Source organism: Haemaphysalis longicornis, unplaced genomic scaffold, assembly GCF_048455015.1.
Source record: "Haemaphysalis longicornis isolate Haplotype H1 unplaced genomic scaffold, Haemaphysalis longicornis Haplotype H1 scaffold_8, whole genome shotgun sequence".
Classification (NCBI taxonomy): Eukaryota; Metazoa; Arthropoda; class Arachnida; order Ixodida; family Ixodidae; genus Haemaphysalis; species Haemaphysalis longicornis.
In genome coordinates, this window is record NW_027526445.1 from 154,575,817 (window position 1) to 154,600,619 (window position 24,803).

Below are 24,803 nucleotides of genomic sequence, written 5' to 3' on the forward strand. Positions count from 1 at the left end.
CGCATCAGTGAGGACACTAACACTTCGCTTTAAAAAAGGGCGGCTGGGTGGGTTTGGCAAACGTCTTCAAGATAAGGCCTGCTTATTTGGAGGCCAGTCTGATTACGAGAGGTGAAAAGAGTCCCATTACGTTCCAGAAGGCGTCATAGAAATCACCACTTATGCTGAATGGGGTGAGCGTCTAACCAATCACCTGGCGAGAGTAATTTAGACAACGGGTCTGAGGTGCACAGTTCTTTTACCCACCGCGTGTTCCATGCCAATGCATCATATAATCGCCTTCGAAGCCTTCTTTGAAAGAGTGGACGCAGAGGATGAATTGGGCGTACGGTACAGATAAAGATTTATTGGAAGCGAAAACGTAGTTGTCGGGTCCTTCACAGGAAGCCGAACCGGTTCAGGGTTTCCATCAGGAGCCAGTATATATATATATATTCGCAGGCAGGTAAGCGGTATACGTTCCGGTAGACGCAGAAAGGGGGAATGAAAAGTAATAATGAGGGCTCGAATGTGGAAAGACTCGGACCTATATCTGTTTTCCTCCCGCGTCTTTGCGAAATATAGGAGGACCTGTTTGCGCGATTGATCTTTTTCGGTCGTGGATAAATGGCATAAATGGCAGACGGGCGATAAGGGAGCATTAGTTGTGTCTCGGGAAGCGTCTTAAAGGAGACCGGCACTTCTTTCGTGAGCGCACGTACGCATGCGAGATAGGGCGCGGTGTTTTGGTCTATGGCGTGAGAAGTATCCTTGTACTTGTTCTTTATTCCTTGCACTCGGCAGATGGCTTTTCTTGCGTTTTTTTTTTTTCAATTGCCTTTTTTTAACTTCACGCCCACTGAATGGAATACTGAACAGGCCCGTCAAAGCGGCAAGTAAGCTGCAAACCGAAAATCAGGAAAGCCACATTTTAAATTTATATCCGTGACATCTCCTGAAGGTCTTTAACAACGATTGTGGCGATGATGAAGTTTATTGAAGTGTACGTAGATGGAATAGCAAGCGGCCGTGGGAGGCCCGTCTCCTTAGAGAAAGCCACAAGTGACACCAGGATGACTCTGTCCTGTCGCTGGTTGAATGCGTGTCTGGTGTGACTGTATACCGGAAGAACCCTGAGGTGACGTTCCCACAAAAACTCAATTGTCTCAATTGCAATGCTAGAGACACTGAAAAAAAGAATGTATGCTGCTAAAGGGAGACTAAAAAAAGAGGAGAATCGTGATTAAACTTTATTTTGATAAAAATAGTTTTATTTACCCACGGCGATGTGAGGGGGGGGGGGGGGGTCTTCTTAGTACAGAAGTCCCTAGGCGGTCGCTGTCTGGTGGGCCTTTTGACCTGCTTGCCGCTCGGGTCCGGGCGGGTTGGCTTGCTTTCTCACTACTCATGGGAGAAGGAGGAGGGGGGGGGGGGGTGCAAGTGTAGTACCGCTCTTGGTCCATGCATGCATGTTACACTTGCGCAAAGCAACGAGGGACCCAGGAAGACTTGTTTTGCGCGAATGTAACCGTGAATCGTTTCCAACTAGGCCGGCTCGGTGTGATTCTCTTGGTCCTTTGTTACGGTGTTGAGAGTTGGGACGCAAAATTGCTAGATGGCGGGGTGGGTGGCGTGGGGGTATGTGTCCGCTTGAAGTCGGCGGTAGGTAGTTTGTTCTTATTTGGCCGACCTGTCGTGGGGCGGCAGTTCGAGGCACCTTGTGGTATTGTGTCAGCGGTGACGGAAAAATTCTTGTGGAAAGGGGGAAAGCCGTGCATTTGCACAAAGGTGCATAACTAGCGAAGGTAATGCAGTTGTACTTTCTAATGGTGTTTAAAATAGGAAATTTGAAAACATAAAATACAAAAAATGATAGATTTATTAGGAATAAACTAACAACAAAAATATCTGTCTATTGCCTTCCGGAAAGGAGTTGAAAAGGAGTTTCACCTTTTTTCCGGAAGGCAATAGACACCGCAAAAAGGCACCCCTACTAATAGTGGGTGATTTTAACGCCCTGTTTACGGCTTGGGGATACGCCAGAGACACACCCAAGGGTAAACAACTCTGGGAAATAACCCAGCAAGAAAGACTCTCTCTCATAAGGGATCACGCTCACCCCACGCGGTACGGCAACAGCATCAGCACGGACCCCCCTCCAGATGTCGCTTTTACCAAGTACCCATCTCAGGTCACCTGGACTAACACCCAGGAAAGTCTGGGGAGCGAGTACCTCATTATATCCATTCAAAGCAGGGCTGGCCCAGCTAAACACAAAGGGCACAAAATCAACGTTTTCGCATGGGTCGACTTCAGAACACTGAGACTTGCTGAGTGTGACTACGACGGTGGTATGCCGGGCATAACTGCCATCGACGCATGGTCAGCACAGCTGAAGGCGCACGTCGAGAAATCTACGAAAACCACACCAGAGGAGGCGGGTTAGACTACAGCTGATTCCCTCCTACTTCACATGTGGGAGGACAAACAGGGATTGGAGAAACGAGTCAAAAAGCAAAAACACAACCGCGCCCTGAGAAGACGAATAGCTAGATTAAACTGCGAAATTGAAGAATACGCGAATCGACTCTCGCGCCAGCAATGGCATGAAATGTGCTAATGCATGGACGTCCAGATCGGTCATCACCAAAACATGGAACATTCTGCGATGCCTTATAAATCCTGAGTCGGGTAAAACCGTGCAGAAATTAAATTTAAGCAGAATCTTCCACGTGCATAGCAGGACAAATTTCGAGCTAATACAAATAATCAAAGACAAGTACGTCGGCTCCAATCCCTCCGTAAAGCTCCCGGACTACTCCGGACCCGAGAACACCTTACTTGACCGACCAATCACCGTCGAGGAACTCCGCGCGCTTGTTCAAAAGCTGCGGACCAAGTCGACACCTGGTCCCGATGGCATATCCAACAAGACGCTTAAAAACCTCGACGAGCCTTCCCTCACTGCGCTAGCCAAATTCATGAACGAGTGCTGGTTGTGAGGCAACCTTCCCAAAATCTGGAAGACTGCAAAAATAGTCATGATACCTAAACCCGGGAAAGAGCTTCACATTGACAACTTAAGACCAACCTCTTTAACATCTTGTATTTGCAAGCTCCTCGAACACGTCGTTCTTAACTGTATCAGCAACTACATGGTCGAAAATGACCTATACCCGAACATTATGATAGTGTTCAGAGCAAAGCTTTCGGCCCAGGATATTATGTTACAAATCAAGCATCAAATAATCCACGCCGACAGATTTTCAGCTTTGGAAACAAGGGCAATCTTAGGTCTTGACCTCACCAAGGCTTTTGATATCCACGAAGCGATACTAGAGGGGCCTGCCAAGACATCCCCGGGGAAGCGAGTACGCAATTACATAAGAGACTTCCTTACAAACAGGACTGCTTGCCTATCCGTCGGCAGCCTTGAGTCGGGTGAATTTGCACTGACTGGGTGGTAAGGGTACACCTCAAGGGTCTGTGCTCTCCCCCTTTTTGTTCAACGTCTCACTCCTAGGTCTGCCTGAGAGACTAAGCAACATCAAATGCCTTCACCACAGTCTGTATGCCGATGACATCCCGCCGCGGATCGGCGGCGGCAGCGATGGGCACATTCAAGACACCCTACACGAGGCGGTGCGAGATTATGTTCGAGAACGAGGACTGGACTGTTCTCCCCAGAAATCCGAGTTGCTCATCTACCGCCCTACCGGTAGGGGTCGGAAGAGAGACCCGTCGAATCCCTACGTCTGCGTCTACGCAAACAGCCAGAAGATCCTGCAGTCGTAAACAGCATTAGAATCCTCAGCCTACGACTGCAATCTAATGGTCAAAACAAAGAGATAATCCTTCATCTCGAGAAGAGCACTCAGCTCACCACGCAACACTCATCTCCAGAGTGGCAAACAAGAATAGAGGTATGAAGAAAGACACGCTCATACGGCTCGTACAAACCTTCGTAATTAGTAAAATCACCTACTGCATCCAGAGAAAGTAAAAATTAATCGCTTAATTAAGAAAGTTTATAAACAAGCAAGGCGATTACCAGTTACCCCGCCCAACGAACGCTTCGAAGCACAAGGCATCAGTAACTCGATTGAAGAACTAATTGAAGCGCAACAAACAGCCCAATTGGAACGCCTATCTAAAAGCAAGACGGGAAGACACATTCTGCTGTCACTAGGAATCCGAAGCGGAAGTTCCCTCCCAAATGAAGTTGGCCTCCCATACGAATGGCGAAACTACATGCGCATCCCGCCGCTACCAAAAAATATGCACCCAGAGCTAAACGTGGAAAGAAGACAAGCTAGAGCACGAACCCTTGACAAACGTTTCCGAAACCATTGTGAGCCACGGGATATTGTCTACGTTGACGCTGCCGACTATACTATGACGGCGGCTCTTGTTTCAAAGCCATGGCAATTGCAGTCGTCAGAAATGACGGAATCACAATGGCGTCAGCATCCACGCCGGCCAAAGATCCCACTGAGGGCGAGGAAATGGTCATAGGCCTTGCTATAAATTCTACCCGCGCCACCACAATCATAAGCGACTCGAAGACCGCCTTACTTAAAGGGAAGCTGAAGCGCTTTCCAAAAAATTTGAGTTAGATTAACAGTTATATAGTTTCTTGCGCGCTGATTCCGAATATCACATTGAAATTTATCGTACATGAGTCCAAGTGGCATTTATCTTGCAAAAAACGCGGCCCCGTTTGAAAGACGCGCGCTTTTCGTCTTCTGACGCCCCTGATTGGTTGCGCCCGTCATGACGTCAAAGGAGGACACCCTTCGGCCGCGCGGGTTGTCGGAAGCATTCCGAACGATCGCACGGTTGCCTTTTCGGAAATTTAGCTTGCAGTTTAATTTTCGCACATGACTGGAAGTTTGTTTTATAATTTCCCGTGCTGTTGGTTCAATTATCTTGGAGCTTAAATTTGCTTTACACGACAGAGAACCCCAAAGCAGTGACTGTGACGTCGACTAGTGGGTTCCATCAAAATATTTTTGAATTAGGCAAGCAACAAAGGAGGGTTTTATACCTTATGTTAATATTAGGTACTGCCTTAACTGTTTCTTATTATACACAAAACCATTTATGCCTAAGATTAATGGGCGTTTTATAAACAATGTACCAGCGAAAAACACGTAAGTGCACTGCACGAAAAAATAGCGTTCATTCGTTGTAAACGTATATGCGAGACACATCTTGCCGGTACACGCATAAACCAACAAGCAGACTCTACTTCCGCATTTCCTTTGTTCGTTGTCACCCACCCCAGCCCCGTTACTCATCCCCGTACACAGACCCACACGCGCGCGCCATTTCGGCAGCGGCGCTACGCCGCCTCCACGATTGCTAGCTGCACTTCGATGAGTGGCGTCTTACTGCTTCACATGCATGAAAACACTGCATGAAAACATGAAAACACTGCAGCATACTAGTGCCTGCTCAGCATTATTGGCTGTAGTAGGGCTTGATTTTCGCTTGTGCGTTGTGCATTCTGCTGCAATATTACGGCCACATCGTTATAATTAACAGACCAGTCGGACAAGGCAGTTACGTTGTAGTTACGTTACTTTAGGTAACAATCACCAAACGTTTGTGATAATGAATCGTTGACCTGTTCCAGCATTTCTAGATTTAAGCATTTACCGCGCTAGTCGGACAGAGACCGTATATTTCCTCTTCGCTCCTAATTTTTTTAGTATCATCATTATATATATCACCGACTATCACTGGAGCACACTTGAGGTTCAGTGACAACAAGTGCTTGCCAGGTTATAATATGCATGCAGCCACACGGAATGTTGGGCAAAAAATTAGACCCCCGCAGTCAACACAAATTATGGCACGGTGGTGGTTCGGAGTGGTGTTTTTTTTTTAATTCCAAACAAACATCACCTTATCGTGACATGTATACTTGCAAAATAAGTAATCTGGTTGTCTTGGTTCTTTTACTTTGTAGGAATACTGTTTACCTCTTACCCGGGAGAGAACTTCTATCAGGATTGGCACCTTGTTTTAGTTTCGCCAAAAAAATTGTTTTTTTGAACACTGTCCTGAGCCCATAGGGAAAGAAAACCGACGCGTTTCACGAAACAAGTATTTCCTGAACAAATGTGACTTGGTTTCTGGAATGGAACGAAACATCCCCGGCCAAAGTACAGCAGTATTCCCCATCCTTCCTAAATCTAGAATCTATAGTGAACATTCATGTCCGTCGCACAAAAAAAAAAAAAAAAAAAAAAAAAAACCCCGCATTGGAGCGGTTTACAAAGTATTTAACGTAGTGTAGTATATTCTCTGTCATCAAGCACAGCCACCTCGGCTGTCGCTTCCGTAAGTTATCAAGCATCCCGGCGTGGCATTATTCTGCTTAGGAATACGGCATGATAACGTATGCCTCGTTTGGCGTTCGTGCATACTTTTTGAACACGAAAATTGTACAAATGAGTGCTATCAACCACAACAACAACAAGTATCATTCACAAGGAAACACGGCGAAAAGAGCATGGCCGAGGCGGCCGATCCGGCCGGAAGTCCAGGTATGACGTTTTTCAGCCGGTTTTCGCCCGCGCTCTTCGGTCTTCCGGCATCGCGCGGCGAGATGGGGGCGGGGCATCGGGCCACTTTTGTTTGCTCATTGCGCCCCTTCTATTGCATGTATGGCGAAAATATTTCGTACACATGAACTATTCAATGTGTACTTGCTGCTAGTCAACTTTTCTTTTAATTCTAAAACCGCTTCACCTTCCCTTTAACTTCGCGAAAGGCAGGGTCTCCCCTGCAGCAGCCTCGCTGTTAGAGAAGACTACTAACCAAAGAAAAATTCTTTCGATATGTACTTCGGCCCACTGCGGTCTACAGGGGAATGAACTGGCCCACGCAACCGCTCGAGCTCTGGTCAACCGAGCTGTTTTGCCTACGACGCCACTACATACCATCATTCCCACACCAGACCACACAGGAAAGCCAAGAACAAGCACACATTATTAGATCTCACAAAGAGGCTAGCTGGGGGCTGGGGGGGGGGGGGGGGGGGGGGGGACACGCCTGAAACTCAGCGACGTCATCGGACCATGAAACTCAGCGGCCCCTACGACACGAGCTACAAGGGCCTCATATTTGTCGGTGATTGAGGTCTGGACCAAGATATGCGAACGTTTATATCAACCATACTCCCCTGTGTGTGTTGTGTGTGCGTTTCTGCGTATGGCATAGCGAGATAAGTAGCGCGATGTTCTGACAAATGCTCAATTGATTTTTACGTCTTCTGGCGTTGGGACTCCAAATTTTCGTTGTTCCTGCGACGTAATTAATCACCACTTCTACGTTGCGTATTGACTAGTCGTCACTCAAAAACAGCTCCTTTTCGCTTGGGGCTCAACCATAAGACATACGCGTGAACGCGTGAAGTAATATAGGAAACAGTATACTTGAAACTACATGCTATTAAAAGCTCGCATATAAGGTTGTGCTAAGCCCCATAGTATTGCTCGCGTGTTGTAGGTTTAACAATACAAGCGTTGGGCAACCGTTGCTTTGAGCAGTTACGTTTACTAAGTACGTGCCACGACTGGCGAATAGAAAACTGGTCGCACCACGCCTTTTCAGGAAGTCGCCCTGCTGCCGTGCGCACTTTCCTCACTCTCGGTTTCCTTACAGACACAACGGCCCAACGCTGCGCAACCCGTGCAACTTCGGCAGCCTCGGAAGAGCACTCCTGTGTACAGACGTACGACAAGAAATATAATGAGTGCGTGAAACCAGGGAACTTGTTCCACGCAACTTGGGGCTGCCCCATTCTATGGCCCTCAGCATCCAATACCACAAACACTCTCGAGGCAGCTCTGACGAGCTCCTACCCTGGGGTTCAGAGGGACTTGGTTCTTCGAGCCTGGAGAGGAGCGCAAGAGACCGGGCCCTGGACGGAGGGAGGGACCCGCCCGTACCCAAATCTCCCTCACTCTTTCCCAAATAAATGTTTTTCTCTCTCTCTGCCTCGCAGAGCAGCGAAAAAATGCGATGCGGTGTTATCAAGTTGGCTGTACAACTTGTCGCTGCGACGGAATCACGGGGAAGAAATGAATGAATGACAGCTTCCTTTTATGATTTATTGCTGGTATAAGTCCCCTCCGTTCATGCGACTCCTGGATTGCCGGTCGTGGCTTCCTAGACAGCGTTGTAGTCCTGTGTGGCCTGGGTTGTCATTGTCGGGGGCTTGTTGGTCTTCCTTGGGATGGTGCTCCACGTTTGGTCTTCCCGTTACGAAAGTCCTACGATAATGTCTTCTTCTGGTTCTTTGTTGTTATTGCCGAACAGGTGACGCTGGTCCAGCACTCCCTGGTATTTAGTCCATTGCGGGAGTGGTCATCTATGGTAACGAGGCATTCGTGCTGGGGTTAGGAGGCTACCCGTTCGCGCCTGCCTCAATAAGACCTGTTATTCTTTGGTTAGATGCGTGTGTGATTTAGGTTAAGCTTCCGGTTTGTATCGATCGATCTTTTAGTGTGATCTGTTTTGGTAGGATGGGGTCTGTCTATGGTTGGAAGCGGTTGCAGGGAGCCTGGGGTGCGGTTTCGTGGGCGACCTTGCATCGTTCCTTGTATTTTTTCCTAAAAGCGCGCGAGCTGTGGGGGGTATTCGAATGTATAGCATGCGTGATGCCTGTTGGCAATCAGTGTAGATGTTCAAAGGTTTGGTGAGGTACGTGCATTTTTGGATGGCTTGGCCAATGGCGTATATTTCTGCTTTGTAACTCTGTGTGCAGGGACACGTGCCCGTTGCTTCACTTCCTTCGATTTCGGTGGTTGTCCATGCCCATTGGGTTCTATGATTGCTGGCGTCTGTGAAGATGTGTCGTTCACTTGGAGTGCGTCGTATTTCCTTCGTTAAGGATGCTGCTCCGGTCTTTCGTCTTGTGTCGTCCTTTTATCCATTGATTTATCTTTGGAAGGGTACTACGGTGATTCGGTTGTCGTCTTCCTGACTGACCCTTCTCCTGCAGAATTGCTGGTGTCGAATTTGAGTAGTCGTAGGAGGTCTTGTTGGTTGTATTTTGAAACCTCCAGAAAGCGCAACACTGAAAAAATGCAGCGCGAACAAAGGGAACACAGGACGAGCGCTTGTTGGTTGGGTTTGTGTGCTGCTAAGATGCTTTCGCATGTAACGTAGAGTCCGGTGTTCTGGATTTGCTTGCTGGAGGTGCTCATCGGGACGGCGAGCTTGGTGATATTTTTAGGAGCCCGTTAAGCTTCTCGTGTGCTTCTTGGACAGTACAATACAGTGTGGCATATCTCATACGTGACGTAATGAGTGCACCGAGAAGCTGTGGAAGATCGGCTTCCTTGAGACTACTATTTCTGTCGGCTGTTTTTCTGCTGACCATTGAGGAGGTGGTCCCATTGTCCTATTAGGTTAGCTACCACCGCATCCGCTTTTTCATTGGTGTGTATGTGTAGACGGATACTTTTGTCTCCTTGTTCGTTCGTGTGGGTTGTTGGGCGATATTTAGACGTACGGGAAGTGGGTGCCATCTTGGGTGATGTACTGGCAGGAAGCTAGACTATTCAGGGCTACAGCTGCCGATTCCTGCAGCTGCCGTTTGAATTACGTTCAGTGTCTCTTGCAGCGCATCCTGAATTTGTCCTGGCGACCCCTGCGTGACCTGTAAAGTAATGTCGTCTGCATACAAGAGGTAACGAAGTCTTATGATGTCTTTTAGAGCTCGATGTATTCTCAGCGGGCTAAGGTGAATAGTGTCGGCGAGATCACTGCTCCCTGCGGGATTCCTCTCTGCGGTGGTCGAACTTCTTGGGAATGATGGCTGCGGATCTTGATGGTAAGTGTTTTGTTTTGTAAGAATTGACGGACGTAACTATTACTCGTAGTGGCTAACGCGAGCAGTGAGCACAGAGCTGGCGTAGACCGCGCGCAGACGATAGGCATTGCCGTCAACAGAATCCGGTTCTCCCTAGCAGACGACGCTTCGAATAAGGGGGCAGAGGACGCCAATAGCAATAAACAAAACAAAACAAAACAAAACAAAAAAACAATAACAGTCATTTTTACGAAAAGGGGGCTTGTTAGCAATCAGCAGTAGTTTTTGCGTGACCGTGCTCACGGGGCGGTTCAGTGCCCGCAGAGCAGTATTAACTCGGCGACGCAGAGAACAACCCACCGCGCGTTCGTTCCAATCTGCAAAGAGAGTGGACTGAATTGAGGAAAGAAGAAGCGAAGCTTTCCCGGCGTGCACGCTAAGTAAATGAAGACGAAACGGGTCAGAACCGACCGGCTAAACGCAAGCCATAAATAAACACGGTGAAACACAAAAACAAACAAACAAACAAAAAACATTCACTCACTCCACCTCGACGGCACGTTTGAACCGGCCGAATGTCCGACCGGGTCTTCGACGACCCCATAGATAATAAATGGGAACGGCTGCATAACACGCGCGTGCATGTATCGGATGCTCTACACGCACGTCGGTCCAGAAATGGGTCCATTTCTCAGAAGAGTCACGCTTTGCAAAAGGCACTTGCTCTTTCTTCAACGTGTGCTTTATTTTTCGCCTCTTTGCGCTTTGCGTAGCTATCACACGTACGTGAAATTGAACTCTGTAGAGAGCGTCGTCTTGGCCGAGCTCCGTGAGGCAGGCGTGCTCAATTCGACTGCCCCGTGCGCGCGAGGTTCGAAGAGTCGACGGGAGGCCACGACTTGTTCCGAGGAAGAAACTGAACCGCCCCTTCGTTGAAGTCGGTTTCTTTGTATAGCCTGCCTTTTGCGTATAACGAATCTCATCCAATCGCTTGCAGCGTCTGCCCCCAGCGAAAACGCTCGTGCGTGGATTGTTTGAAGAGGGAGTCGGTATACTGTGTACGCTTAGATATTTGCGGGTAGAAGGTTCCGTGTGCACGGCGGTCTCGATGTACCTTAAGCAATACAATGTCCACATTTACTCGTGAAGTTAGGGCGAAAAAAATTGTAGAGGTACAGTGGAGACGGAAGCGATGGTAGCGAGGTACGACGGCCGAGCAGGAAGCAAGATGATTGCGAGCTCGTTTTGACAATAAATGACAATAAAAAACAGCAGGATGATAATCAGAATCATGCACGCCTCCGTCTAACGACGACGATGGTCGAACGGGAAGCTTTCTCGTGATGGCTGGCCAATTATACACGGCGAGGTTGTGCTACTCTGGAGGTATACGCATCGCTTTTCTAGAATACCCACAGCAACTCTCGGGCGTGCACTCCGTAGGCCTAACGTTTGGGTTTGCGGTGTACGGCGTGAAGCGGTACTGCTTGGCGGTCGCTTCGACCATGTCGAAATGGAGCAATCGGGTAGACGCCCGCTCCATAACGCAAGGGAGCCAGGTTAGATTCCAGCCACGGGAAGCGTTTTTTCTTTCACTTCATCCACGATCATTCATCATTATCGTCAGAGAAAATTGGTTTTCCCGCAGGACGTATTGGCGTACAACGGTATCAGTGAGGACACTAAGGCTTCGCTTTAAATAGGGCAGGTTGTGCTATAATCTGTTACAACTCAAGAACGGCACCACCTCATGTAGTGTATCACTCCGCCAAAGCGCCGGACCCGTGACGTCAGTGCGCGCGCGTTTTGAAAGGGGTTTGCTATGAATGAGTGATATCGTCTGTCTTGTCTCACGCAGTTTGCTTGTCGTCACTGGAGTCGTTTATAAGCATATTAAGTCCAAAAAATCACGGGAATGGCTCACGCCATGTTCAAAATATTCCCAGTAACGCCCTACTTGCGCCGCACGGAGAAACATCCGGCTACGGCGATAAGGCACCGCGGCAACTTCCGGTGCCGTTCTTAAGTTGTCACCGAGTATGTTAGCGTGGCTCGCTATTAAAATGAAGCCTTCTTTGGCTCCCCTCCCGGTTTTCCCGGGGGCGAGGGAAGAGGTGGGGGGAGGGGCTGCTGCTGCTGCTGCTACTGCTGCTGCGGCTTTTTGGCAGGCACAAGTATTATCTTACAGCTGATAACGCCGGCCTCCGCGTACCGCGCACGCTGGACCAGGAAGCGACTGGTTGCATGGAAGCCCCGTGCAGTTAGTGCGGGTATCCCGTTTTTTCCGGCTTAGAGCAGGTTGCGTAAACAGCTTGTTGGCCAGAAATTTCGAGCGTCTTCGCGGTGCAAACCGCTAATATAAATATGGCGGTCGATGTGGACACTATGGCTACAACTCTCCCGCGCGACGTCCTGGCGACGAGGTAATCTGCGTGTATCGTGAATTTACATGCAGGGCTTGGTGTCAGTGTGCAAGCACAAGTGTAAAGCTTCTCTTAACCTCGATTTCTAACTGATTTCCAACTACGTGTGGGATCCACCAATTTTTCTTTATTATCATTTTTAAATGAGCGCGATTCCCGGGAGAAGCATGGTGAAGCAAAGTTATCGTGGTTAGTGTTCCTTTGTACAGCTTTCCCAGGTAGCTAGTCGCACTAAGAAATTTTACCTCTGCATATAATTACTGTATACGCTCCTCACACACTGTAATTGTTCCCAGGGGAGCTGTACCAGAACACTAATACTGGTTAAAGTCACTGTAGAACGCGGAACCTAGTTCCGTCTGGTCCCTGTAACCTAGGTTCCAGTAACGTCAATAGTGATGCGGTTGTATGGTTCTCGTACCATAGGACGTGATACGTCCCTGATTCCCAACAACAACAACAAAAAAAAACTGTCTGCACGAATATATGACAGGACTTATTGTCATCGCCATCGTCATCGTTAGCGCTCTTTGTTCCGAAACGCAATTGCGACTTTTCTTCCTCTCATAAACAATGCTTGCATTTCTTGCTAGTTACATGGTAGGGCTTATTGATCTTTTGTGAGATGGTCTCCGTGTTTTTCTGTTTATGGTGGCACGTAGAATGATCTCGGAGAATTTTTGGGAGCACCCGGCAAAAGCGCTTCATCAATGGATTCATTAGGTGGATCCAAACAACTAGGAACCGCGTCCCTACAGATCGAACCAGGCTTCGTTTTTTTCTTAAACGAGTCTTTCTTGGGCTACATAAACGCGCTAATTTTGGTCTGTCTGTCTGTCTGTCTGTCTGTCTGTCTGTCTGTCTGTCTGTCTGTCCGTCCGTCCGTCCGTCCGTCCGTCCGTCCGTCCGTCCGTCTGTCTGTCTGTCTGTCTGTCTGTCTGTCTGTCTGTCTGTCTGTCTGTCTGTCTGTCCGTCCGTCCGTCCGTCCGTCCGTCCGTCTGTCTGTCTGTCTGTCTGTCTGTCCGTCTGTCTGTCTGTCTGTCTGTCTGTCTGTAACTCGATTCAGCCACCCGGCCAAAGGGAAACAGAAGCTTCACAATAGCTGTATATACCCACGGCCACATCTAAACGCCTAAGCCCGGTGGCGATATTCATACTTGTCAACACTCAAGAACAAAACATTACGCAAATATGAGACAAAAAACAATACATAAGTGATATTTGCAGTGTTCCTTTATAAAAAAAAGTCATGGATGCTGAATTTTTGCGATAGCAAATGAAATACTACATCCACTGCATAAAAAAAGTCACTCCGTCGCCTGCTGTCGCCCGCGCCACTACAGCTTCCAGCGGCATTTTAAGAAATCAAACGGACACAGTTAAGAAAGGTTCCACTAGAGATAGGTTCCACGTTCCGCTTGGAACGCACATGAAGTATGGCAACGTGGTCTATGAACGTTGAAGTAGGGCGCCTCGATTCACGCGCGTCTCCTCCGTAAGGGAGCGCTGGCATAGAGCACCCGGCCTGCAGCAGTGTAACGCGGTAAGTTTAAATTGACTTGCGCACACCTCTAGCGTGTCAACTTTACGAGGATGGCAACGGGAGAGGAACAGCATGATAGGTGAGCGGAAAAGCGAAGGGAGGCACTTGACAAATGTTGACGAAATTTTCAAAGAAAGGAGCAGATATGCGGCCATGTTTTTTTTTGTTTTTTGCTGTACGCTAGATGCCGAAGGCTTCTATTCCCCCAGGTACAAATCGTTAAATTAATGGGAATCGGACTCGGCGGGTTGAAGAAAAAATCCATACCCGCAGAGAAGCAGATATGTATATCCGTGGTGGTGCATTCACTACTACTACTACTAAGTGATTCGGGTGAAAAGGAAATGAAGTGCACTGGGGATATTATTGAGCCCATATGGGGGCTCCCCTGCATACAACCCTGTGCGGGGGGGGGGGGGGGAGGGGGGGTATGAAATATTAGGGAGGAGAAAGAGGGTGGTAAAAGAGATAGGTAAGCTAAAAGAGAAAAAGAGAGTGGAGCCTCTACGCTAAACTAAGTGAAGCAGCAATGGCGCGGACAGCAGACTGCCGTCTACAGGCGCTGGGTGAGTCCGGCGGCCTCAAGGTAGAGCAGCAGGTGGCGGAAGGCGTTACGGCGGGTGCCGTCAGGGCCCGTCGGGAAGAGCAGGTCTTCGAGGAGCTGGTGGGGCAGCCCAAGACGCTGGAGCAAAGTCTGCAGCACTCCTCGGTGTGCTGCAAACTCTGGGCAGGAGCAGATCAGGTGCTCCAGCGTCTCGGGCTCGGGGCAGTGGACACAGGTGGGGGAGGCGCAGCGGCCGTGGCGGTGCAGTCGGGCTGCCAGATATAACAGCAGTTGAGCCGCATCCGGAGCAGCAGGCTGCGGACGTCCCTGCTGAGACGTCCCGGGAGGACCCGAGGGGCCTTGCCACTCACCACTCGGCAGTCTGGGTGCATGGCGAGGGCCGCTCGGGTCAGCTGCTGGCGTGCGATTCACGTGTGCTTTTCAAGCAAGAATGTAGTATGCTGCTTTCACACGATATTCTGTGGCTGGCGCAGTAAAACTCCCTGCCATTTTTTTTTGGACTCCTATTTCACATTGCCCCATTTTGCGCCGCTTTGTGGAGCACACCAGGCCACAGGGGCTCGTCTCTCTGGTCGACTTCTACGCTTTTTAAAACGCCAACTTCCTACTTTTCCACTTATAGTAAAAAAAAAGTATAAGAAAGTCACGTTTTGACGTCTTTGTCAAACGGCTTCGAAACTTCGAAACGTCTTCGGCACTGACTGTCATCGTCAGGAGCGCTACGTTTGCGCGTTTGACAAAAGTAAGTCATCAGGGCCCGTCGAGATCTACGGCCACGCCTCCAGAATCCTTCCCAAAGCGAAGCTACGTGCCCTCGTTCGTGACCTGTCCGCTTCATTAGCGGTGACCCAGCTTCACTTAAAACGCTTTCTTGAACGTCGTTGCGCCGCCTTCATTCAACGAGCTATGATGCGACGCGGCGATAGGGCCACGCTGTTGCTGCGCCCGAACACCAGAGAGACAGCCGCAACTGTTCAGAGAGTGTCGCATTTTGCGATATCACCCTTGCCGCCCAAAGACACAAGAAACCATTTGAGAGACAACTGCATTTTTAAGTGGACACTGCAACACATTTTTCAACTTCTTTCTAAATCTTAAATGCTTTCAGAACGTAGTTAACAAACAAATCCAGTGCTTAGAATGGGGGTGACAAAGTACCTCAGCCAAAAATTACTGCTCTAAGCCAATCAGATCACTTGGAAACCTGCTCATAAGATTTTAAAAGGAAAGTGTTTTATGACCGGGTACACCAAGATCTCACCGGCGTCATATCCGTCATGGAAATGACATCACCAGAAAAAGTAGCGTTGCCGCTGCTCCGCCGGGGTTCCAACCACGAACCCTCTCGCCGTAACGGGAGGTACATAGCGCTACGCCAACTGACCTATGAATTCAAGCGCAAGTAGGTTTACGAACACGCCTTATATCTTCACCGCTACCTTACCTTTTTTATTCACAGGGTGCTGCCGTCTAGGAGAGGCGAAGCGAAGTAGTTCATCATGACGCTAGAGCGCCTTCAGTTGGCGCCTCGATGCCAGCGTCTGCGCGTACGTGGGACGCGGGTGAATTGAGGCACCGTCTGCAACCTAGCGCTTTCGGTTTCGGTTCGGTTTCGTTCGCACGGTTTGCGAACACCTGTGGTTTCAGTCGGATTTATGTAATGTACCGGCACGTGCAATCCAGTGTCTAACGTTGATGCGTCTAACGGTGCCGTACCGACGTAATATAAATATCGATGTGCAAGTTCATATGGATGCAAATGCTCCTGTGAAGGCACATTTCACTTTCATCTTTTACGGATTCCCATGAAAGAGGCATCAAACACATTTATTCTCTCTTTCCCGAGTCTTGGCGTTCTTTGAACGCTCGAGTTACGTCATTGCATGCTGCAGCAATTTAGCGGATACTGGTCGCTCTCTTTGTTGCAGCAATGAACGCATTCGCTAGCCTCTTAAAAATAATACACAAAGCAAAGCAGAAACGGAAGGCATATCTGCTGCGACGAGAAAATCGCACAGTGCTGCTCCGGGCTGTTTACAACAAAAGCTTTGACAATCCTTCTAGACGGTAAGAAAAGAGTGAAAGCGTTAATCAGAAGTGTTGCAGAGACATTAAAAACCATATCATTCCTTGCGCCACCTAAGCATGAAAAGTTTGGGCTGTCTGTCACTGGAATCAGCCAGACATGTTGCTGGCGAGCCTGCTGACTACTGTAATAGCCAGGGCCCTTAACTGCCCCTTGGAATTGGTGGGTAAACGATTGGGGAGGCGAAAAGGAATGTAGAGAGGAGGGAGCAGCGCACATTTTGACGACAGACGGACGGAAACAGACACCACCAGCACTGTGGTGTGTGTGTCTGTCCGTCCTTGTGTGTGTGTCTGTCCGTCCTTCGTCAAAGTGGGCGCTGTTCCTTGCTTTGTATCTCACAACAACTAGCACAACATGGTACCCTTGTAGAGAGGAGGAAGAGTGGTTTATGGAGAGTGAAGGAACTCAAACTGCGTTCAATAAAAAAAATAATCATCTTCAATTGAATAAACTTATCCTAAACTTATGCCTGAAAAAGTTTAAAAACCAGGTATAGCGCCATTAAAGTGATCACACGTGATCGTTCACCCATTTAGATATTTGTTTTGGTGACCAGCACCAATACTATTTCGTGAATTTGTTTGCGAGTATTTCAAACTTTCGACACCTGAATCGTCTCCTAAATTCAATAGTTTAAATAGCCGGTTTGTTATCGTAACCATGGCTATAGTGGATATTTGAGGAGAGCACGCCACTTTTGTGAACACGACCTTCACTGGAAATTGGCACTTTTGTGCCGCCCTAACCACCATCCCCTCCATTATATAACTGATTGATTTGATTATGGTGGTTTAACGCGCCGACGCTACACAGGCGATGGCACGCGCCGTAGTGGAGGGCTCCGGATTAATTTTGGCCACCTGGGGTTCTTTAACGTGCGCCGAAATCTCGTACACACGGAAGTTAACGCCTTTCGCCTCCGCCAGAAAAGCGGCCGCCACGGTTGGGAATCGAACCCGCGTCCTTGGGCTCAGCAGCACAATGCCCTAGCCACTGAGCCACCGCGCCGGGTTCCATTATATAACTTTATTATATAACTACACAATAAAAAGCAGCAGTTCTCAAGGTAAACTTTGCTCTGTGCTTAGTGCGAGATTAGTTTCAGCATGCAAGGTAATTTTGCAAGTGTGAAACATGCCCCCCACTCTTTTAGTGTTACTTGTAGCCTTACGCGGAGCAGTGCTGCCTGCTATTTTTTAGGGAGCTGCGCCATTAAGCTTGGAAAATATGAGGTAAAATTTTATTTTGAGATTGAAAATTGACATGAGCCATCCTTGGTTCTAAAAATCGCGCATTTTATTCTATTTACACAACATACACACGAATATACATACAACATCGCACATCATTTGTCAATCACTTTGAACAGCTCTGGCACAGTCACAGCGAATAGGTGGACCAGGGAAAAACTGCAAGTATAGAAACAGCGATAAAAACAGCGGGGAAAATAAGCAGAGTGAACGACACGGCATGTATAAAAGTAAAATTTCTCTTATTACAACATTTATACATTCTTGCTTCCTTTTTCTGTACAATGTTTAGCGGTAAACATACGAACACTACTCCCGTTCGCGGAAAATCAGAGGGTACATAGTTTAGCATTTCACAAGATATGCTTCAGATTAGCTCTGCCAGATGTGAGGGTAAAATTTACATTGCGGACTTTACGCTCCTTATGACACGTGTTGCAGAACATTCTCAACAGTACACCTTATTATATTCCTGATTCACTCAAGCAACTCCTCCATTTTAAACTAGTTGCTTTCATTTAGCTACTGTTCAGGAAGCTCTCGTTTGATCAATAAATAGCCGACAGGATTTCGAACATAACCTGAAAACATGAAAGGTCTGAAGCATTGCACAGAAATAGAGAAAAGACGAGCACAGTCACCCTTAACAGCTTTCGAACCACAGCAGAATATTTTCACTTGTTAATGCATACATTGCTTGCCTTTGCATGCAAAAAGAAAAAAGAAACACATTGGACTAAACATCTTTTCAAGCTTTTTGCACAAAAATTAGTAGTTATGCAGTGCGGAGTAGCCATTGTTCTGTGCAGGTGATATAGACTCACATATCCCTCAAAGGGTAAAGCACAAGCCATACTTGGTCCAAGAGCTTGAAGAGTAGCAGAACGACACAAAGTCATCTTTGCAAGCGTCAAAGCTGACATACCAACAGAAGCGAAAGAGAAAAAAGGCAAAACAGAAAAAAAAGTGCAAAATATAGACAAGGGCTCGCACGAATGTGCAATCCAAGGCTTTCAACTCAGTCGAGGGTTCAAAGCGCGAGGCAAAAACTGATATGTCTTTCGATTTCTTGGCATGGGATGCCCCCCTTCCCGTCAACGCACGCTCTTTGCACAGCGGGGTAAGGGGACGTTGTGGATATGCACTACGAGAACGAGCAAAAATCAATAACTGCGCGCTCATCAGTAATGCTTCGCAATAACAATAATAGCGACAGTCGCAACAAAAACTAACTTGCCGCGGAGCAGCAACAAAAACGAAGTGGGTGTTTTACACACACACGAACACCCGCACACCGGGAAACACAGACAGGGTGAAATTGACAATAGAGGAACACAGTTGTAACTACAACGAAGTGGGTTCTGTTAGGACTATAACTACAGTGGCACTTACACAACGTGCCTGACACACCGTGCTGTACAGGTTCGTTTGATTCGTGCGGGGATTACTTTGCAGTGTGTTTATAGTCCCTCGGCTCTTTTAGCGCTAATCCCGTACGCGAAGCTATCTTCATCATTATAAATATGCCTCTAAAAATGCGCTTGGCACGAACTTTCGATTAAATGCCAGCTCAACTTCTCCACTATTCCGGAAGCTCTTTTTCAAGGACACGTGGTAATTAGACCCATTATCCCTGCGTGGTTAGAAAGTTAACAGGCTCCTTCGACAATGGGCCGGTGACGGCAAAAATTATTTGAAATTCACCTTAATCCATCATCGAGAGTGGAGTACTTCATGTTTTGAGGTGCATAGGAGAGGTGAAAGGTGAGCAACCTGACGTAACACATTCTTCGTTTGTCATGTGGTCAGCAGAAATATCTATTTTTCATCCAAGCTTGGCACAATTTGTAAGGCTGTCAGTTCACAGGTTGCAGTTGCATCTGACATTGAAGAGACACTTAGAGTGAGCGGATGCGCTCTAGTGCTGTCTTGTGAACACAAGGTGTTTGGCAGTTCCACAGGGCCTGCACAGCACAACGCAAGGGCAATGTTGGCACTAATGTCGCGTAACTTTCATTTGTTCTAGCTGCTTGGCAACCACACTACAACGGCTCACCAATGAGCAAAGTTTGAATTGCCTGCTTCAGATAGACATAGTCCGGGACATGTAACACTTTACGAAATGATAACTGAAAAGCTGCATCTTGAGCTTGTAAATAACATTTATTTTTTAGCCCTCACACACAAGGTGCCGTGCACCACTGGGCTCAACAATTATTTACTGCAAAAATACTCTAGGCACAGTTTATACTTCCAAAAGAACTTTTGCTTAATTGTTGATGTGATAGAGCCACGACAAAAAAAAAAAAAAAGATCACTCAGTGAGAATATTTTGCCTCTTTACGTCAGTGCGAGGGAAGGTTGTTCACAGCGTCGTTGGTCTTGAAGATTCTTGGCTCTGGAAGTGCTCTTTGTACAAGGAGTCAGCTATGATACAAGAATAACTTATACCTAAAGCGCATTTTAGTATGCTGACTCGAACGGCGCACGACATTATTTAGTTATTTTTAGCTTCACACTCTGCACATACTGTCCTTGTTCCAATACAAAGCAATAAATAGAAGCAGCAGCCTGCTCCTTAAGGACTTATTCTTCAAGTGATGAAGAGCTTGTAAGAGAGTACAGATACTATGAAGCTGTTAAACCGATGGCATCAAAGCCCCAAATTTTCATGTTTTAGGATTTTTTTTCTTGTGCAATGCCAATTCTTAAGGTCTAATCTTGCCTAGCACCTCTCAAGTATTGAACGGTACTTTAGGCTCTAAGAGGAATTTCCTTGGTTAAGGAAGCGAATGCTACGTGTGGAACGACTCGTCAAAAGGTGACTTAGTTCCCCTAAACTTAGCACAGAACACGCACAGTACATTCAGATTTAACAGGTAGCTTTGAAACCCCTTGGGGTATGTTGGCCTAGAAGTTTGTGTTTCTTAAAATGTTGCAGAAGGATTTTGCGAATGTCTTCACAACGCTTTGTTTGTCTCAGCCCTACCTTCAAAGCTAGACTGCAGTCAATATTTGCACGGTGCATTCACCGATCACAGCACTGGAAACTTTTCACGTAATTTTATGGTCACACACCAAAATGTACCAAAGTAGTATTGCATGTAGAGAAGCACCCTGCTTCACAAAATTTCCATGAGGGGCAACACATGCTAGTAGTTTACATACTATTAGTGATGCAGGATGTGCTAGTCAGCTAACCTTTAGGGAAGATAATGTTTAGGGGGAAAAGCTTGAGATAATCTGCTTGCCCTAGAAGGTGTGCTATGCGAAAAATACAGTGTGTAACAACATCAAAAGTGAACCCGGAGTTGCCATTTCAAAAGTTAACAATCCGGCGACCAACTTGCAAAGTCAAAAGACGTGAATCACCCACTGTTTAGCAGCGACGACTTTCACGCGAAACAAAGCTGCAGCCATTGATTATGAACACTGACGCCATTAATTATGAACAGAACTACGAGCTATACCTTCCTTGCTAGCGAATTTCTCTGAAAATAAATTAATTAATTACGTGAGAACTGAAACAGAACTTGAAAAAAAAAGGGACATGCTAAAACTTCTGTACCAAATCCTGCACCTGCTTTCTATGACCTTGGTAAAGATGTTTCCAGGGCATGTTGCTCTTGCTACCACAACAGGTCTGAATGACTGGAAACATTAAGTTCTAAAAGGTAGGCTGGCATATAGCATGAATTATAGGAAATTATCGAGTCAATCAGTTTATGACACGAAGAATAGCAGTGAGCCGGGGCCTAAGTTATACAGTGCTGTGGTGTTGCAAGTACGCTGAAACAAACTAGAAGTGTATACTATGAGGCACCATAAGCAAACGCTGCACAGGCCAGGGTAACAGAACCGACATGACAACTGCGACACATTTAAGCAATAACTTGCTTGGCATTGGGGAGGGAGCACACAGAACACTTCATAGCTGACAGATGCAGTGAAACCACTCTTTGCTTCGACAAATGCCGCTAGAAGACACTGCCCTATGACGAGCACATGGGCTACAAACACCTCGCACTCCTTGCGTAGCCACCAAAGAAGTCTTGGAAGAAAAACCTGATTCAAAGTCTTTGTCTCTCAATATCACTTTTCCGCTGGTTTTCGGCACGCATTACTAAACAGCACTTTCTGATGCAAGAAACCAGGCAAACATCTTTCCAATGGGCAACCACCAAGATCGGAGGCCACAGAAGAGTCAACTGAAAGTTTTCTTTGCACTTTTCCGCTGGGCTGCCCCTGCCATCTACCAGGTCTTGGTTGGTGGTAGCCGCCGTCGGTAAAGCGGTCCATGGCGTTCTGTGACAAGAGTGATGCCCCTAAATATAAAAACACCCAAACTTGGTTGTCGATATTGTGATCATACACATAGGCTGCCTACCAGTCAGACCACGTGAAAAAGACTTATTTTTCAACTGTTGCCAGCTTGGCTCCACAACTGCCACTGTCGGAGCACGAGTTGGTACCATTGTTGCAAATGGCACCATGCTGTGAAAGAGTCTTGAAGCTGCCATCCCAACAGTGACCAGTGCATTGTGAGCCATCACAGATGCTGCTTGATTGGTTGACGGGCAGCTTCTCCAAAATCAGTTTGTCTTTTAATTTCAGTGATGGCGCAACCTCTTGGCATAAATGTTTTGCCTCCTAGAAGCCTTTTAAGGGCGTCTTGCAATGTGTGAAACCCCAGTGCACGATGTCGCGACCATTTCAAAGGTCAGAAAAAAACAAATCATATGGTAGTAGTTAAAAAAAATTGTGAAGTCTTTTCCAGCGATGTGCTCATTTTGATAACGAGTCTTGCTTTTTGCTGCACATGCCGCATATAGATCACAACAACACGGCGCAGGGCGACTACATCGCGGCGTGCCCCCGGCAGTCACCACGTACTCCCAAGGTCCATAGGAACGGCGGCTGTCACTCACGCACACACCAAAGGCTCAAATGAAGCAGCACAGCTTCTTCCAGCCGGTCTTCTTGCCGTCGTCGCGTGATCGCCGGTCTAGAGACATGGCCCGCCTTCTGGGGAAAGGCACGAAGCCATTGGTGAACTGCCCCGTTCCGCTCCTGGAGTTGGGCGACCTTGCCGACAGCAGGTGGAATCCCTTGCCCACAAGTCCCGGGCTGTTCTTGCGCAGGGCGGCCACGATGGCAGTGTCGAAGACCTCCTTGAGATTCTTCTGGGTTAGGGCGGAGCACTCGACGTACGCCAGTGCCCCCATCCGATGCGCTGCATGCCGCGCGGCAGACTCTGGAACAGGCTCTTCTCCGTAGCGGGCTAGCTCGATCAGCACCTGCGATAGATGGGAAGGCAACTTGTACATCTGTCGCACAATGGCACATAAAGGTCGTTTTAGTTAAATAAGCTCCCCTTAACCACTGGCCATTGAAATAAATCAACCAGCACTGACGCAAAAAACACCTGTCCACTATTTTTGCACTTGGCGCAACAGCAGAACAGCTTCTACTGCTCAGAGTCATTGTAGTAAAGTTTGCCTGTGTAGCCAAAATCCGAATTATGACAGCATCTTTTTGGAAAAAGTGTTTGCCAAGATACTTCCCACCGCCTATGCGTAGAGCCCACAAATACTGTTAAATAACTTCAAATTTACAGGACCAATTGAGTCTGGCATCCCGTAACTTCGGGTTCTGGCATTTCTTCTTTTGATGTTATCGCAAGTTACTTTTACTTCTGAGTAGGAACTTCCAGCGATGCGTGCTTACCTTGACATCGGACCGCAGGTCGCACTGCGTGCCTACGAGCACGATGGGGGCGTCGGGGCAGTGTCGGCGAAGCTCGGGCAGCCACTTCTGCGAGGCGTTCTGGAACGAGGTCGGGCACACCACCGAGAAGCACAGCAGGAGCACGGCAGCGTTAGGGTAGCACAGCGGCCGCAGGGAGTCGAAGTCGTCCTGGGGAGACAAAGGAAGAAAGAAAAAGCGGGAACGATCTTTAGAATGCAGTGCTGAACTGAAAATAAATTATCGATGCAATTAACGATTACTTGACTGAGCTGCATTTTAGGCAAGAAAAATTCAAGTGATTCATGCATAAACTTCGCTTCGACAGAACGTCAACCTCGCATATGTAAAGAAACCACAGGAACACATAAGGTTCTTTTTTTGCACTAGGAACAAAAATATAAGCAAGGGCGAAGGTTCTGAATAAAAGGAAGCGTTCTTGCAAGCAGGATCAGCGCCTCTTTCGGATAAGCAGACGACAAGATGGCTACCAGTGGATACAGGTACAGTAACAAATTCAATCAATCCCCCTCGCACCCTCGCCCTCCCTTTCTTCCCTGCCCCGTTCCTCCACCACATTTCACTCTACCCGCATTATTTGCCACCCTGTCCACCCAGCCACCCACTCACGCCGAGGCTTCACACACAGACAGACGTACGGCTCGGCGCAAGAGTCGAGACAGGGACATACGGCGAATTAGGCGAAGAACGCCGATCGCATTAAAATTGAAACTCACGGCTACAAACTCTGACAGCCAACACAATGTCCGGGGCGGAGGTGTCATATGGGTTACCTAATCAAACATAAGCGCGCGAATTTTATCCAAATGACAGGTGGGCACGGCTGTGATTCAGACAGCGTCACGCAGCGGCAGAAGTTCGACCACGGAGCGCGTATTTCTTCAGACGTCGGCAACAGCGGCGTCCTTTATGGGACGTTAGATCTCCCTCGGTAACCGCCACGACTCGAGCGGCAGGCAACTCGTGTCCTCCGTTCCCGCGAGGCGACCTTGGCCTTGCTAATTTGCTTTGAACGGCCCTTGCACAAACAGAGAGATGCGCGCTGCTCGACTGCCTTTCGTCATCCCCGCACGTACGCGCTCCTCAAAATAAGCCGGGAAGGGACGAGGCAACATGATTACCTGCAAGCATGTACGTGTACGCAGACACTCGTCTTGTTCGTTTTCTGCCGCCGCTCTGACGATCAGGATATTCGACCATACGCGTCTCGGATGCGTGTGTTTCGACATGCTCAGAGAGCTTGTCGTTTTGTTGATCCCCCCCTTTTTTTTGGTCGTTCGGACTGCGAACGAAATCTAATTACTTGCCGCGTTTCGTCAGGTGCAGTGCCTTCAACACGCGGTTAATTGAGCGGAAAAC

General features: G+C 47.9%; 1 pseudogene across 1 annotated transcript; it reads right to left on the bottom strand.

Annotated features, from left to right (window-relative positions):
* Positions 1–17,702: 17,702 nt before the first annotated feature.
* On the bottom strand, positions 17,703–23,660 carry LOC144148537 (rho-related GTP-binding protein RhoU pseudogene; annotated as a pseudogene). The gene is made up of 2 exons (XR_013318008.1): positions 23,406–23,660; positions 17,703–22,975 (listed from the first exon to the last, which is right to left on the bottom strand). The product of XR_013318008.1 is annotated as a rho-related GTP-binding protein RhoU pseudogene (transcript).
* Positions 23,661–24,803: the final 1,143 nt, after the last annotated feature.